Below are 7916 nucleotides of genomic sequence, written 5' to 3' on the forward strand. Positions count from 1 at the left end.
CCATCTGAAAGTGAATTGGATGAGTAAGTTAGAGAGGTGAACAAGTGTGGCAAAATTTTATGTAGATTTATAAGGAAGAGCATGGCTTCTTATTTCAACAAGATCTCAAGGAGAAGAAAGTGGCTAAGTTTTTCAGAAATATTGACTTCATTTGTTTTTGAACTTAGGTTTTTCAGAACGTCCATTCTAACTAGGGTCTTCTAAGGTCAAACAATGGCTCTGATACCAACTTGTCAACACCCGGATTTTTAAGTCCAGATGCCTATTATGCCATTCATCGCAATCCCAGGAATAATGTTGTTGCGAGACATAACAGTTGATATCATAAGTCATCATTCATTACAAGCCATAATCGTCTTACGAAAGTAGATCACATGATCCAATATTACAACCATAATTGATCTATTGACCAACGAACATCACAAATATTACAAAGCGGAAGCGTAGTAGTAGTGGACTATCTAATTCCACAGGCCAACGCTTGACGTCAGAAGAACTCCTAGTTGTTGTAGCCGTCCTGCTGGCCGTCATCTTCGTACTGCTGCTCCTCTTCATAGTCTGGCCATTTGAATAGCCAGGGACACAGCCGTGAGTACTTCAAAGTACTCGCAAAGTAAATACTAGGGTAAGTAGCACTAATTTAATTAAAGGGGGTGCTAAGCTCAAAGTTTATTTGCATAAAGCCAATTTTAGTTCACAAACATTTAATAAAAGACTCCTCATTTGCTAGCTAACTCAAGTGGGAACATTAGTGTCATTCCCGCAACTCAGTTGTGATTCAAGTCAAGTCACCATTCATGTCACCCTTTTAGTCCGTAAAATATCTGACAACGGAACAGTATGGCCTTTCCAATCGCCCGTAATCGTGGACACGGCTATTCGAATAGGTTTACACTCTGCAGAGGTTGCACACTTGTGCCACAACATTTGATTACATCCGTCGGGGATACCCCGAATCATCGTAACTCGGTACGCGGATCATCAACCATAACCTTTCACTTATATATCCTAGTAGAGGCACCTCTCCCCATGAGCTTGGCCTCCCAGTGAAGACCAACCGTCAGCCTGGGAACTGCACAGGGCTTGGCCGGACATTCACCTCTTTTCACGTCATTTCACAACATTTCACTTAAACGGAGGCAGCCTCGGCATAACCCCTATGATGCTTGTTTAGAGGGAACCCATACTAAGACACATAAACTTCCAGTTAAGCCCTACCCATAATCAGGTATTGTGGGGGTACTTGTAAATTGGAAAGGTATCGCATCCAAACCCAACCGTCATTTTTATCAAGTTCACCAAGTCATTCAAGTCACATTCACCTTCAAAAATCATTCAAGTCACTTCACTTCACCAAGTTCCCATCTAGAGTAGTCAATTTTATTTGTTAGCACTAGCAACTAGTCATGAGGGGTGCTAACTAGCTTTGATTGCTCTAGGCTAAATTTGATACTCTTGTGCTACTCTAGACCAAGTGAATCATGAATCAAAAAGTAACTTTGATAAATAAAATTCAATAAAGCATGTAAAGTAAAAAACTTGGGATAGGACCATTAAGCATAAAGTAAAATATGGTGATGCCTTGCTCTTGTAGAGCTTTGCACTTTGCAAGTTTATTAGCTTGCCTTGGTTGGGGAATTGGTCAAAGTGATCTTCTTCTCCTTGTAAGTAGACCTCCTTCTCCTCTTGATACTCCTCTGTAGTGACCTCACTTTAAAAGTGCAAGTCCCTGTGCATTAGTGCTAGCCCCTGGATCGAACTGCTAGCACACACAGTTTAAGATGAAATACCAAGTAGCAAAGGTCTTCATTACAACCTAAGATCCAGCGAAAATAAAATAGTTCGATACAACTTGCATAGCTCAAGGGCTAGCATAAACATAAATCAGAGTTCAACATCAGACGGAAAGCAAATAGCATGGAGTCCCCTTCCTTCACGGATGCCACAGGCAAACATGTTGGGCAAAGACTCGTGATCCTAACATCTTCTTCAGCATCTAGGGATACCTGCAATATCAAACGTTGCAGCCCGAAGGAATCAATACATTTGGAATTGTATTGGCAAGGACACTTTTGTGGACTCAAAAGGCATCCTACACCTACGTGCACATCTGGCAGGTAGAGCTCAGGTTCCTTTTTGCATAAATCCAATTTTTCCCTATCATTTATCAAAACATTTTCTTTCAATCTAATTAATAGTAACATTGGTAAATCCCCAATGTACCAATTAACAGTAACATTGGTAAAGCCCCAATGTACCTTCCTACCCTTGTTCACCCATTCAAATTTTATTTAAGAAATTGGGATGAGGAGATCTTCGAACAAGGACTTGTCAGTTCGCTCAAGTTGTCCATAACCGGGGACACGGCTAAGTACTTAGATTTTACACTCTCGAGAGGTTGTACACCTTTACCCACCTGGCCAGGTCAATCCTTCTACCTCGATGCACATTTTGCTCAGAGGACAGGTGCAGACCGTGGCCGAGACCTCCTGTGTGTAATCACCCGAACCATTCCCTAAGGGCCACGTTACACCTACAGTATCCCTCTACCACCACCTGGCCCCTAGGATCCGGGTTCATACAACATACTTTGTCAAGCCAGAGCCATAGTAGCATGTGGTTGTACGGAAAGCAAATGAGCAAGATTTGTCTACAATCTCTTTAAGTCTGGGTGACTTTCCGCAAGTGTGCACTAGCACCAGGGTCTTGCCCCCTGATACAGCCACCCTCTCCATAACTCCACCATTCACCCAGATAATTCATTAAACTTAGTTGTTTTTCCTTAACCTCTATCAAAACCTTTTCCATGGCATAGCAGGTAACAACTAAATTTAATGGCGGCTAAGGGAGTCTAGGAGTGGTGTAGCTAAACTATTAGGATTTAATAGCAAGCAAAAAGCATAAATCCTAGACATATCTACTATAAAACACTACGGTGCAAGAATTAAAACTGGGACTTTTGGTGTGTGTCACTTGCCTTTTTCAACGGGAGGAGTTGCAATCTTCGCAGTCACAAAGTTGCAGCTGTCACAGTCGCAATCTACAAGCATACATACATAGCACCATAAACACAATGCACAACACAAATGCACAAACATAAACATGAGATGCATATGAGATTCACACAAGTGCACTCCATTTATTGTTCTCTGGTTTTCACTATATGCATGATGACATGATCAAGTTTTATGGTTGGTTAAATTATTGCGAACCTTCTATGTCGCACTAGCGAAGGGCAACTACCATTAAATGCAAAAGGTATTTTGGTATAGTAGATAGATGGTGATTTTGGTACTACTGGACAAAGGGTTCCATTTGCAAGCATGTGCAAAAGGAATCACTCGAAAAAGGTATGTGGATCTCATTTTATGGACACGGTACTCTAATAGGCATTTAAATATGGATGAATCTCAAACTTCTGTAAGTTCACATTTTATTGGTTCATAGTGTTCCTTATATTTTTAGGATTCCAGAGGTATAAAGTTTGTAATTTTTGGACAAGCGGAGCTCTGGTTATGAATTTTGCAAAGCGCGGACTATCGAATTGCTGTTAAAACAAACCTAGGGGGTGTCCCTGACACATGGCGCAATCCTAATGGCTGGTACCTCTTGGTCGCGGATCACTGCTCACAGCCGTTTGATCTTCATAAAACCTACGGCCGAGATCTGTTGACTAATTTGGAAGGAGAAATAAAGGAAAAAGGGGATTACTGACTGGACGCACGCGTGGCGACACGTGGCGCTGAGGTGGCGGCTGACGTGGCCGGCGGCGAGGTGAGCTCGCCGGCGGCGATGGTCGGCGGCGCTGCAGCGGTATCCGGTGGCAGCGAGGTGGCGGACGAGGGGCGGTGTGGCGAGGCGGACCTGGTGGTGCCGGCGGCGCGGCCTGGGGTGGCTCCTACCGGCGGCGATGGCCGGCTGGAGGAGCTCCGGCGAGGTGAACTCCGGCGAGGAATTGCTCAGCGGCCTGGCGGCGTGGGGGTTCGGAGAAAAGGGGAATGGAGAGAGGGCGACGCGGCCTTTTAAGGGGCGGGCTCGGCCGAGTGAGGGAGGGTGCGTGGGGAGGTGGACGAGGTGGGGAAGGTGGTGGCCGGCGCTGGAGTGTGCGTAAGCACGTACAGGAGGGAGATCGTGCAGCGCGTGGAGGTTGGGGACTAAGGATGGCAATTTTACCCACGGGTACGGGTACCCGCGGGTATCGTACCCGCATGGGCAGGGTATGGGTACAGTTTCATGCCCATAAGTAGTACCCATACCCTACCCGTTAAGTCATGGGTAGGGCACGGGTATAGCTTTGTACCCGTGGGTATACCCATACCCTGCCCGTTTATTGTTAATTTCTTACGTGACACGTCTACTTTTGTTTACTTATGAGTTACTATATGAGAATGGGATTTTCATATTTTTTAATTGTTACGTACTAAACAACTTGTTATCGAGTTGAGATACTTCATTTTTTTAATCGAATATGATATTGATAAACGTAAAATTGCGAGTGACTTGTGTACAATTTAACCTACCCACCGGGTACCTAATGGGTACGGGTACCCGCCGGGTATGGGTATGGGTAAACTTTTATACCCATGAACACGGGTATGGGTAAAAATTTGTACCCATCAACTATACGGATATGGGTATGGTATTGCTCTACCCTGCCCATACCCTATCCATTGCCATCCTTGTTGGGGACGACGCGGGGCGAGGGGATCGTGCGCGTGGGTGAGCTGGAGGCGACGACCAGGTGGGGGCGCGCGTGGGTGGGCTGTGGCGGCCAGCTGGGCCGTGGCTAGCCTGGGGGCGGCCCAAGGGGAGGGAGGAGAGAGGAGGGGCGCGGGGGAGGCCTGGCCGGCTGGGCCAGTTGGCCGACCGGTCGGCCCAGTTGGGTCGGCCGTCTTTTTTTTTCTTTTTTTTTCTATCTCTTTCTCGCATTTGAAAATGTATTTGAGGCACCAAAATAAATCGGAAAAATGCAAAAAAGATATTGGTGGAAACCTTGTGAGAAGGCCTTCACTATGAAACCATTTTTGAAACAAAATAAAATACTTTTGTAACCAAAGTTGGCGTAGACGCCTAAGTGGCTATCAGTGCCATTTAGGGTTCGGGGTTTTGAAATACAAAAATTGAATTCTCCCTAAATGCAAAATGTCATGATGCACATGTATGAAATGCATGCTTTTCAAATTTAAAAATTTGGGATGTTACATCCTCGGTACTAGCGTCTAAAAACGAATACGATACATACAATCACCATACCAAACTTAAACACTAGACTAAGCATACACATAAGTCACACAAACTTAGGCTAACATCACAACATTACTATTACGGTGGTTGACTTTGTTTTTCTTCTTTAATAAAAATAATTTCCTCTCATTATAAGTACTAATTAAGGTGTTTCTTTTAATTCCTTAGAGAAATAATTTCCTCTCATTATCTTGTTAAGATTTAATTTCCTCAATGAATAATATATGACCTAGGTTGACCAAAATCAACCTCTTCATATTCATCATTTTAGGAAAATGATTTAAATGAGGTGAAGCACCTCATGCAATTTAATACTAACATGGTAATGATTTAATATCATCAAACAATTCCACATGAGATTTAATAGACCAGGGTCTCTATCTCATTTGGAGTTACTAGAGGATGCCCTGCGCGTTGCTGCAGAAAATTAAGCATTACTTCAAAAAGATTATATTCAAACGACATATTATATATTTCATTATGAGGAGTGGAATTGTTATTTTTAGTTCACTCTGCATAGATGCATAATCAAGCCTCCAGAAAAATCCAGGAACATCTGATAATTGTCGTAGAATGTTTGTGCTATTCTAACGTGCTTTGTTCGTAGTAGAAAGCGAAATCACCATGCTAAGTGCGTTAAAAACGTTTGCTTGAGAAGCCATTACATCTAGTAGAAATGAGTGTAATACAGAAGATACCGATTTAGAAGGCATAATATATAAGATAAGCTAACTCAATTTTGTAAATATGAACACCAAAAATGATCAGCAATATAGCTCCCTATATAAGTCTTCTTCACAGAACACGTACCTATTCTGCCACTCTTCGTGAATATGATTGCAATGTAAACCTCTTTCTCTTCGTGAATACAAAATCCGTGCATTTAATAATACCAGAAACCGGTATTTCCTTTGCTAGAAAGAAAATAAGCTCAAACAAAGTTGCCTGGTCTGCTTGATGCACCTGCACTCGGACATGAACTGTGAGAAGCCAATCCAAAGCAGACGAATGATGTCATATGAAAATAAGGAGCTGCAAGAATTTAAAAATGTTACATATCACAAAGGAAATGTTATAATGACAGAATATTAAGATTTACTTGGAGCGCTGCATCTCAAATTGGGTCCGCGTACAGGCAATCCCAACGATGAGAGAGAGGGAGACTGACATCTTCAGGGGAGGGACATCAGCAGAAACATACGGCGTGAGGGGCTAGGCTGTGTTGTAGGCCATAATAGCCAAGTGAAGCAGCATGGTGGAGGAGAAGGCAGTCGCCTCATCGAAGGAGGGAGATGGCTGCACATCAAGGAGGATTGAGCAGTACTTATATGAGATTTAGGGGTAGAAGAATTCGAAGAGAGCTAGAGATTAGAAGGGAATGGGGCGCTGGAGCTATCAATTAATAATGCAACTTGCAATCAATGGGCGGAACTGTTTGTATTTCCTTGACAATCTGGTACCGCGGCGGCATGGGAGTACTCGTCCATGCATTAATACATACGGTGAGTGGAGAAGATAAATGGTGAAGAGAATTGTAGGAGACCAGAGTCAATATAGAAGATGAGCTCTCAATGGGAAAAAAACGATAGGCCACTTAGTGCAGTATACGTGGGGAGATAACTGACGTGGACCAATCAAAGGTTCGTTGATGTGGCATGTTTGCATGTTAAGGGAAATCAACTTAGTGGGTTGCTCCAATTTAGATATTATAGATTTGAGAAAAGATTTAAATGAGAGAAACACTCCCATACTATTTAATAATTAGATTTGGCACAATTTAGATGGACTAGAAATAGCCATAGAGCCATTTTTTAAACTAGACCATGATCATACAAACAACTGTGTGATGTTTTTGCATAATCTTACAGACAAAAATGAAATATGAGTTTTGAGAGTTGGAATCAACTCAAAAGCATGTTTGGTTGATTTTTAACAATTGTTTGAAGTTGAAAAAGGCCCTGACTTGTTTATTTTGTCACATTAATTCTACACCTAATCTAGGGTTGAGACCAGTGTAGTTGTGTAGATAATTTGCTCAGCTTTCCAAATATATAAAATTTGTTAAATTTGGCCAAGTAGATTTGTCCCTATTTAATTTTGAAAATGGCATCAGTTTGCAAATTGATTTAATCTGGAATTCGAAATTCAAACGAATTGGGCTGGCGGGAAACCTAAACGGGCTACTCAGAGGAAAAGAGGAAATGGGCCGGCCCAGCAGTGCGTCTAGCGCAGCGGGCCGCCTGAAAGCGTGGGGTCCACGCGTCAGCGGGTTTACATGCCGAAGCGGTAAGTTCTTTTCCGCGCCGTAGGATTAGACGCGGATCGGACGGACGACGATCATCGTCGTCTCCGACGAGAAATGGCCACGGGCGCGGCGACGGTGGGGGGTGGGAGGCTCACCGGCGGCGCGGCGAGGGTCGGCGACGAGCTGCGGAGAGGTTGTCGACGACGAGGAAGCAGATGGAAGCAGCGGCGTCTCCAACGGCGGCCTGAATTGATGGCGCCCTTCTCAGCACCTCCGCGGCTCCGATGATCAAATTGAGGGGCTACGGTGGAGAATCGAGCTAGAGAGGAGGTCGAGCAGGCTCAGTGAGATGAGGGAGGAATGGTGGTGTGCTGGAATTGAGAAGGGAGGGTCTCCTTTTATAGCGGCGAGGCGAGGCCGTGGGGCG

The sequence above is a fragment of the Lolium rigidum genome, chromosome 3, assembly GCF_022539505.1.
Source record: "Lolium rigidum isolate FL_2022 chromosome 3, APGP_CSIRO_Lrig_0.1, whole genome shotgun sequence".
Classification (NCBI taxonomy): Eukaryota; Viridiplantae; Streptophyta; class Magnoliopsida; order Poales; family Poaceae; genus Lolium; species Lolium rigidum.